This window comes from Dermacentor albipictus, chromosome 3 (assembly GCF_038994185.2).
Source record: "Dermacentor albipictus isolate Rhodes 1998 colony chromosome 3, USDA_Dalb.pri_finalv2, whole genome shotgun sequence".
In the NCBI taxonomy this organism is placed as follows: Eukaryota; Metazoa; Arthropoda; class Arachnida; order Ixodida; family Ixodidae; genus Dermacentor; species Dermacentor albipictus.
Window position 1 is genome coordinate 188,181,862 of NC_091823.1, and position 9,045 is coordinate 188,190,906.

The following is a 9,045-nucleotide window of genomic DNA, read 5'->3' on the forward strand; positions in this document are numbered from 1 at the left end:
GTAGTAGTTACCAGCTACGGGCAAACCAGCTTAGGAGCGAGCGTTGTCATGCAGTTTTAAGAATATGTGAAGTAGCATGCGCTAGAGACTGTAGAGATGCTGCAAATGCGCATGTCAGTTATTCACTCACCCCTCAAAGAAGCCGAATTTCAAGGTTGCTGCACAAAATATGAAATAAGGCATCGAAGAACAGCGAAACCAGACACTCTTGCAGTTCCTGCTCGCAGAAGTAGCAACTGAAAAATGCAGCACAGGTGAGTATTATGAACCTCATTTTTGCCAAGTAGACCAGAAAGGTAACAGCAGGCCACTAAGAGCCCTTCAAACAAATAAAATCAAAGGATGCTGCATGGTAACTTATCTTGCTCTCAACAACCCGGTTGACCATGCAAACAAAAATTTCAAGGCAGGTTTGTGACTACACAGACAGGACTTATATTGGCTCCTGATAAGCAGCTTTCATTATGCTCGTCATTGTCTTCGAAGTGCTTCCACCTCACCAGGTACACATAATGGGCACCAGGGCCGTTTTTCATTGAGTTCATTATTTGATTTTTCGTTTTTATAACGTGTCTTTGAGGTTCTTAAACATCTTCTGGCATCACGCACCTGCGCAACAGTTACAATTTTAAATGACAGGTCACCAGTAAATGTGAACCAGCTACAGATGCTGTGATCAAAGCAAGACATTTCTGCCGCGCAAAGAGTAGAGGCAAAAGAGACAACCGTTTGCATGAACGCATATGCCGTATCCTTTAGCACCACATGCTGCCACCTGAGCAGCTGTTATAAAACACAATGACTGAATTCATCATTGCCTATGGTGGTTGAATTTGCAGCTACACAGTTGAATTTGGCTGGAGCGCCATTTGTTTAACCCTTGTTCGTTTGCACTCGCGGCACAGAGTGAGGGTGCGTGCGACATGCGCCTCCTTTTTTCCTTCCAAATTTTGCATATGGCAGCTGCGGAAGTTCTTAGCATGCCTACATTCCCTGCTTTAAGTTTGCGAGTCAGGATTCTTGGCTTGTGGCGCGGCGACAAAAACAATAATATTTTCATTCGACCCTGTACGTTACAGTCCGCATGGTGTTAGGAGCTGTAAACACGGTATCTGCATGCGTTGCTTCAATTTTTGGCGCGAAACAAACCAATAAGTAAGACAATGGTAAGTAAATGAAAAAAGACGGAGGCACGGTGCGCACTTGCTCTTAACATCGGTGCTGACCAAACATTCTCGGTATACGTTACTTCCGAAACTATGCCCACAAAGCACCACCCGCGCAGCTAGAGAAAATGTGCAAGTAGTCACTGCTCACTGCCAGCTGTTCGGCTATCTTCACCCAAATCTCATTCTTGTGCGACGTGGATTTGTACAGTTGGTGACTTGTCGTAGAGCACGACCTTGCTGATCGCATTGATCAGCATAGCAGCCGGCATTTTCGGTGTCATGATCAAGTTTACCACCGCAAGTTTACGACCGCATGTTTACAAGTGATTGCAGGTTGTGGTAAAGCGCAACGTCTGTCCGCTTCCGATTGGCGAAAAAGTTGGTCCGAGACCAATCGTGCTCACCGCCTCGTTTTTCGCCCATTTTTCCGCCTCTATGGGCGGATTTTGTCAATTTGTTCTTTTTGTCAATCCAGAAGCAAATTACTCTAGTTGAAGTTGGTGCAATTAAATCCGAGCTTGGGAAGTGGAGAAGTTTCCGGATGTGCCCCCTGTGTGTCAGACTGTTGAATATTTGGCTCAGCAGCACGGACAGATAAGAGCGCAGCGTGTCGCGTGTCACGGCCATGGAATTGGTGCTGTCCGCCTCCAGCGAGACATCTCTTTGCGTGAGAGAGTCGTTGCATATGCAAGACGCGTACTCACACCTGCCGAGAAGGACTATACCATCACCGAGCAGGAATGCCTAGCTGTCGTTTGGTCCATCCAGAAGTTTCACCCTTATCTCCACGGCCGGCATTTTACTATCGTTACGCACCATCACGCCTTACGTTGGCTCTCGACACTCAAGAACTTGTCAGAACGTCTTGGTCGCTGGATTCTTCGCCTGCAAGAATATGACTTCAAGGTCGCCTAGAAGTCTGGTAAAAATCATCAATACGCAGACGGTCTTTCTTGCTGCCCGCTTCCTACAGCCGCAGTGATCAATGACTCCGCAACCAGCTCCAGGGATGCAATCCCTGGAGCTGGTTGCGGCGATTCAACGGCCTTCAACAGCGGCCTTCAACGGCGATTTAGTCCTTCGCCACTCTTCACCATCTCACTTCGGACGACCACGAATCATTTTCGTCTCAACAACTCGCCAATTCGTACTGCCGACGTATTATAGACCGCCTTCGTGGAGCTTCGCACCCACCTAAAGGCCCAACCACACGCGGTGAATCGTGCGCGCCTGGCTACGCGTCACGCGTCTGCGAGGCCGTACGCGCCTGTCCTACGCGTCTAGAGAGGGCAGACGCGCAGGAATCGCGCGCGTCAAGGAGGTCCTGATCTTGGGCGTCATTTTGAGCGTACGTGGCGTAAGTGGCAGCTTGTGCACCGACGTCACGTGGGCCGCATGTACACTTTCGGCGGTTCGCAAAGGTAGTTGAAGTTTAAGAATCGTGCGGAGACGCCGGGAGTCGCTGCTGGTTTCGTGTCGATATCCCACGAAACACAGAACCTCTTAAAAACTTCTTGAAACGGCTACAAACGGCTATAGACGTCTTGGTCTATGATAAGACTGAAAATAGAATTTATTCTAAACATAACCTCAGCACTTGGACTATGCTAGTATATATTCTATCTGCGGCAAAACCCACTACTGGTGTCACTAGAGTCTGTTTTGGTAAATGCATTCAGAATGTCTAACTCAAGAACTTTTCTAGATCTTTTTGTCTAAAAGTGCATAAAATGCTAAACGACGTGTTAAATGTGCGGTTACCGTCGGCCGTCGGCGTTAGCGAATAAAAGACGCCACAGGCAAATCGAACTCGTTGGAAACAACATAAGTTAATTGGCTTTAACATTAAATAATTTCACACCAGAACTTCAACAATCAAAGGCGTGCTATTGTTTTCCATACGGGGCGCGCACACGACGCCTGTAAACCATACTATGCTCGCGCAGCAGGTGTTTACAGCTGCAGGAGCGAAACGCCGGTGTTGCACAGCGGTGTCACAGAGCCACCGCGCCGCGATCACTTCGGCGGTGTTATCCAAATTTGTCAGACATCCCATTCTGTGCTGGAAACACTGGGAGGCAGGACGTTTGAAAAAACGGCCACTGCCGCCCGCTATGTCTCGGTCGTGGGTTCGTCATCCTGTTGTGCATCATTCTATGCCGTTCTGTACGTTTATACTGGATAATAACTGGAGTCATTTAGGTGTGCTGATGCTGTGTGCCGTGTGTTTTGCATCAGTGCTTCGTGACATCGGCTGTATTGCGTGTTTTCGCCGACGGCTTACTACCACAATGGCGGGATCTGCGTTCGCCGCCTTCGTGTCTCGGTGCGTCTTTGTACGTACGTCGCACGTTCAGATAACACTTTTTCCGGTAAGTGAAATGCATTGCGCTTCGTTTTTCGTCAACAATGTGAACATATTTAGGTGTTACCCGCGACAATTCTTGATATATGGGCTCTTCTACCCTGCGAGTTCTTAATTTTATACGAGGGTTCTGCTTGTGTTCAGCCGTTCAGCACTACCGCGCTCCACGACGTCCGCAACAACAGTCAGAACTTTGCCCTGCTTGTTGGTCTTTGAGGTTAACGTAGCACGAACCAACCGAAAGGAGTCCATTCGAAGATTACGCGCTGGCTGTAATGCTGAACGAGACTGAACTCGCCCTATTTTGTGTCCTTTTGTTCTTACGTGTGCGCGCGTGTTTCAGTGACTATGCAGTTTGTAGCGTTCCCACTTTATAGCAAAACAAAAAATATAACTGCAGTGTTTACTTCATCTATACAATTCCAAATTAAATCGTCTGCTGATGTAGGAATTTCATTTGTGTTTTGTTCTAAATAAGCAGCAAAACCTTTAACTTAGTAGGTGCTTCATCTGGGAGTGAAATCACGACAGCTTGGCATTTATTAATGAATGACTGTGACTGGGTCACCTTATTTGTAATTGCAAATCTGCCTTTAAACTGACTTGATGCTATCTTATGTTGTCCCTTTCACTCTATAGACGGCTGGACATCCTTCTTGTACCTTGGCGCTAGCTGGATGACGGGACCTCATCATGATCAGTGTAAGCCAATGTACTGTACCCTCTCTGGTCCTCCCAGTGCTTTTTATATGGCTTAAGGCCAGGGAGCGCTTTGTGGTAAAATAGTTAGTTGGTGTCTCACAAACGGCCATTTTTTTTGCACTGGTCCATTATAAGCTGCCACTATTATAACCAATTTCTCAGTGCCAGTGTACATACACAGTTCTACTAATAATTAGTTTCCCTAAGCCTTACAAAATTTACGTGTAGGTAGTCATTGCTATGTAAGGACTCACAAATTAACTCTGCTGTGTCATAGAAGTATTCCATACATGAGTAAAAATTTTCTACAACAGTGTACATTACACCTTGCTTCCCTAATGCACAAATGTATTCAGGCCAGTATTTGATTAGTTTGGTATTCTAAATGTTTTCTGTGTGATTTAGTTTCTTTACAGGAACTTACTGTACAGCATCAGCAAGCAGTCTAATTTAAGATTTATGTGTGCTGTAAAGGTGTTCTTTGCTGCTAGAATTGATAAAACATGGGCCAAGGCTTCCATACAAGGACAAATTTCAATTTCGCTCTACCACCATCAGCATTTGGTTGGCGCTTGCAAAATGAATCACATCAAGTAGCTTGTGCCAGACTGTTTTTTAACCTTATTGTGAGGAGACCACAAAGAGATCTGTGGAGGCTCCTGTGTCTGAGATATAGATTGCGCTGCAACATATGTGCGTGTAGAACAGGCATGATGCTGAGGGTTCCAGCAGTTTGCAGAGGTGCTTTTAAAATTTTGTCATGACTGCAATTTTACCTGTGCTGTTTTTTATCACCTATTTCAATAATATAATTGGAGGTGTTATCAGAATTTATCAATCTCTTTGCTCTGGCCCATTAGCCTGCCACATTTGCCTTTTCACTAGGTGGGCAATTATTCTGCATGGACCATTACTTGAATACACCTTTTTGTGTGCAGTGGCTTCTCAGTTGCAAGTCAGCATAGATGCTCAGAATTACCTGATGCTTTAGATACACTGATGAATTTGTCACCTATATGAATCACTTTGCACTTTCTCACGCAAACAGCATGTTAGCACTTCCAAGTCAGTGGGCAATGTTATTGTTTGATCACATCATGAGATACTTTCAACTTTGTATGACGCATCATCCAAGGTATTGCGTCATTTGTGTGAGGTATTGCCCGAAGCCAATTAGGGTCACATGAAAATATATCAACAAAAGTGATTGATCCAGCTAGGAGTGTTGCTTTGGAACGCTACTTTATCACCAATCCTCCTTCGTATGCTACCTGCTTACTCTGTACTGTGTCATGTTTAAGTTTGAAAGAAAGGCAACAGCTAGGCAGCGCAAAATGCCAAACTTGCTTTCAGTTCAACAATATAAAACGCTATTTAACTTTTTAATTAAGGTAGTACATCATTTACCTGCAGAGTGAATTACTGTTTTAAACTGATTATATTTTGCAGGAAGCTTCTCCGACTTGTTTGACAGGTTGATAAGTGGCTTTTTAGCCACAAAACACCATACAATAAATTAAAGGCTGACTTTGACTCTGCTATGCAACTTAATGACTATATGCCAGGAACAAGGTCTCTGAGTCGTGGCGCTGGCTAACACTCCCAACGTTCTACTAGGACACACAGATACCCAAGAAAGTGAATGGGAAAACAACGCCGCTGTAGCTCAATTGGTAGAGCATAGCACGCGAAATGCGAAGGTTGTGGATTCAGTTCCTACCTGCAGCAAGGTGTTTTTTCATCCACTTTAATTTCCATTAATTTATCGTTTCTTTATTTAATTTATTAAGCACAAGTAATTTCCCGTATGTTGTCCTTGGTGTCGATGTTTGTTGGCTTCTTATGATAGGAAATATACTAGTCATTTTAAACATCATCGCATACATACCTTAAGATACCCGTAGTTTAAGAGAAAGGAGTGCTTAAATTTATTTTCAATGTGAGCCAAACTTCTTACTTAGCACATATTGCTAATTGAAGTTCCAATTTCAACATTCCCATTTCTTCCCTTGCCCTTTTTTTCCTGTTCTGTGCAGGTATTGCTTTCCTATGTCTACAAGAACCATCATGCGTGGCCTGTGACAGCAACCTTCTGCGGGCAGCCAGTGCTCTCCTACGAAGGCTGGCCTACTCTGACAGCGGCGGCAAGCATCTTCGAGATTTATCCATGATCACCCTTGCTGCTATTTGTCACTCTTGTTAATTACACTTTCTGCATCTTTTCTAATTTATTAGGTAATAAAGTATGAGTATGTGACATGGTGTGAAGTTGATGCCTTGCTGCATTTTCGCTTGCAATCACCTTTTATGCATGAAAACCTCATCATACAGTTTATGAAAAAAAATAACAACATATTATGATTTATCTTTCAGTTCTTGTAACATGCAACGTACAAGGAATTCACTAATGGATGGTATGCCGAAGAACTCACCATTATTTCTGCGTGATGCTGTGCAAGCATGTGGCATTACCTTACAAGAGGCACCCACAAAGTAAGTTACAATTTACTTTTATATGAAGCATGGACATCAGAAAAAATATATTTATAATGCTAGTTAGAGTGGTTCGCAGAGTGTTTTTCCAGATGTGTACTATCCTTTATTTCTTAACTGATTGCAGCACAGTGGCTATTGTGCCCCCTGTAGCTGAAACCAGGATGTAACCAGGAATTTGTGCCTGAACTGCAGCATCATTGACAAAATTTTTCTTTGATAGAAACTATTTCTATTTGGTGGAGACCCAGCAGGGCGAAGTTTTGTCAATAATGACGTGTTTCACGCAGAGATGTTCTTGTTTAGGTCAATGAGTGAACATTGGAATTACATCTGCATACAATAAAGATCTTGTTTTATTTGCAAAATAATTCTGACAGGTGGCATTCAATTGATTGGTCTAATTAAAAAGCACAAATTGACCAATTAGGCTGTACTACACTATTCCCATGGTTCACATCTGGAAAAACTACCTCTGCATCACTCTATCCGACAATATAAACTTTTTTTTTCTGATGTCCATGCCTCATTTAAAATAAATTGTAACTGTGGGCAAACGTCGTGTTACTGTAACAGCTGCCGCAATAATTTGAGGGAATGTCTAATAAAAGTCTTCAGCTGTTCTTGTAAAGCTGTCCATTAGCCAACGTTTAGCGTAACGTTAGCAGGGCTTACTGAAGTACTTCTAGACGTCCATGGCTACAAAATGTCTTGATCAAGACAGCTACTAGGCTTTTGAATTAGCCCTTCAAGACATCTTTTAGACATCAAATAGCTGCTTGCGTGTTTCGTGGGTAGAGCACAGAGGCTATGGAGGCGATCAACAACGAAGCGCTGATTGCCTGCGTTGAGGCTCGACCTGCGCTATGATAGCAGGCGAAACACAAGCGCCACTAGAACAAGCACTTGACGAGGTGGTCGTGGATCGTCATGCCCAACGCTGCCGAACAGGTGAGTGCTCGGAATTTTATACGGGCGTCATACCGGAGCAGTTTCAATCGCGATCGAGCCCGATCGGGGTCGGATTTTGTGATCACGATTGCCTGTACCGCGCAATCTGCGTAGAACCGATCGTGATCGAGAAATTTGATCGCGCTCGATCGCCATCGAAAGCCTAGCTGTGCGACACTGGTATAAGCTGCCTCTCGCATGAGTCGACTCGCAGATGTCGAAAACGCTTTTCATCTCTGCAGATGACGTTATCATAGCGCTACAGAAGTGATGGAAGTCCCTGGGGAATAAATTTCGGCGCCTAAGAAGACGTTTCAGAAAGAAAAGAGCCGCGCCGTGCCAGTCGACGTTCACGACGACGTCATCTGGCTGTTTTTCGACCAGATGATGTTTCTGCGCTACACAATGGAGTGTAGACCGTAAGTGATCTTGAATTTCCATCTCAGCCGGCGTGTTAAAAATGAAACACGGGATTCTAGTGCTTTCCCTTTACCCCGTTGACCGGCGATGCCATATGTTTGCATTATAGCTGGCACTGCACCGCACTTATGGGAATCGACTCAAAATTGTGCTTACACAAGTAAGTCGACGCACAGTATGCATTATATTCAGCTTTTTCTAATTGGCGATAAAATATTTGTGCTGCATCGCCGCTCCGATTATCGCATATTTCGTTAAATGTGATCCGGTAAGGAGACATACAAGCAGTACAAGGATAGCTTTGTATATTTTTTTATTTAGGTACCCACAAAGCCAGTTTGCCTTTGGAGTGGGGAGCAGAGAAAGCAGAAATACAGGTACAAAATAACAAGTAAAATATCACTTAAAACTTAACAATAAAGCATAAGACAGAAGTACAGAGAATATCACGTACAAATTAGCAGGATGAATAAAAAGAAAAGGGCTTGCATGATGCACACACAAAAACAAAACACAGAACATGCAAGTAGTTTTTTTTTAAAACTGTGCACTGATCCTAGAAGGCAGCGTGCAAGTCAATGGCCAATATTTAGCCGAGCATTGAATGTTTCTATATTCACGTGTTCCTTAGACATTGCAATGCACAGTTTTAATTTTGCATTTTGTTGCTTGCCAGCAGTGTGCAAATCGGTGCTTCATCACCGACCCTCAAATATTACGTAGCTTGCTTAGGGACTCATTCAGCGTCATCATGCTGTAGGAATAAATGCGCGATAGTACTGACGACATTGTCAGCTGTGTAATTGATAATTCTTTTTGTGTCTGCTCAGCAGTGTCCTTACGTAATTATCAGCCGGCGGTTATTCTGCAGATCCCAGGTGCTGTGGTTACTGGTTTAAGCGAAGCTTTCACGATGTTTGTGGAGAACGCTGTTTCTGCTTAGAA